Genomic DNA, 1539 nt, shown 5'->3' on the forward strand with positions numbered 1-1539 from the left:
TCATTTTAAACAGCGCCGCCCGGCCAAGCGGCGAAAGCGGCAACCGCCGCCAACGCGTCACATCCGTCTTCAAACGCTGGAGAGGGGGGAGTAGATTCTGCGTATACCGGGCCACTGGATCCAGAGTGACAAAAATACCCATATACTTAAAGCCCTGCTGGGCAACCTGAATAGGGCAACCCCGCGGAAGGATGGGGGCCTCCCCAGAGAGGACATATACCCAGGACTTAGCCCAGTTGATGACCAAACCAGAGTTACAGCCGAAGGAGCGTAGTACATCCACCAACACAATCAGCGATTCACGGGGGGAGGCAAGGTACAAAAGAATATCGTCCGCATAGAGAGAGACACGATCCTCATATTCCGGAGTCCATCGGAGTCCACGAATCGAAGGGTGCCATCGCAACCATTCCGCCAGGGGCTCTAAGGAGAGTGCAAAAAGGAGAGGGGATAGCGGACAACCCTGACGCGTGCCCCTGCCCAATTCAAAGGGAGCCGACACTCTACCGTTTACCACTACCTGAGCCAACGGTCTACAATACAGCAATTTCACCCAACCAATGAATCCCGGGCCAAACCCAAACTTTTCCAGCGCTGCCCAAATATACGGCCACTCCAGCGTATCAAAAGCCATAGTTGCGTCCAAGGACGCCAAAATGGCCGGCTCACGTATAAAGGGAACCCTCGCGAGTACCCCATGCAAACGCCGCAGATTAAGTGCAGTATTACGATGGGGGATGAAGCCGGACTGATCCTGATGTATCAGATCACAGACCACACTAGCCAATCGAGTAGCCAACACCTTGGCGAGGATTTTGGGTTCCGCATTCAGAAGCGATATGGGCCTGTAGGACGTGACCTGATCCCGCGGCTTCCCCTCTTTATGAATAACCACGATGGTGGCAAGACGTTGGTCCAGCGGGAGGGAACCCGCTGCACGGGCCGCGATAAACATGTCGCGAAGATGAGGCGCTAACTTGTCCGGACGCAGCTTATACAATTCGATGGGGAGGCCATTAGGACCCATGGCCTTGCCGGAGGCAACTGATCGTATGGCTAGGCCGATCTCCTCAGACGTCGGGGGCGCATCCATCAACAATTGATCATCGTCAGAAAGGGACGGCAACACAATGTCTCTGAGCATGACGCGGGAATCCTCCTCCGAACGATCGGAGACCGGAGAGTACACCCCGCGGAAATACTCCGCGAAACAGTCGACAATTTCTACGGGATCAGTAACACACACACCATCCACTCTCTGAACCTGCGGCACCACACGACTCGCTCTCTCCTTTTTGTCCAGCCACGCGATTAGCTTCCCAGCCTTGTCACCCATATCATACAGACGCCCCTGTTGCTCCCTACTCATACTCTTGGCAGCTTCAGTAACCAGAGCCTTGTAATCCGCTTGTTTGAGGCCAAGAACATGCAATTTGTCTTCCGTAACACCACCATCCAATTCACCCTCCAGCTCAGAGATCTCAGACTCAATACAAACCACCTCCTCCCGCTCGCTCCTCTTGGAGTTAGAGATGAGGG

The sequence above is a fragment of the Triturus cristatus genome, chromosome 9 (genome assembly GCF_964204655.1).
Source record: "Triturus cristatus chromosome 9, aTriCri1.1, whole genome shotgun sequence".
NCBI lineage: Eukaryota > Metazoa > Chordata > Amphibia > Caudata > Salamandridae > Triturus > Triturus cristatus.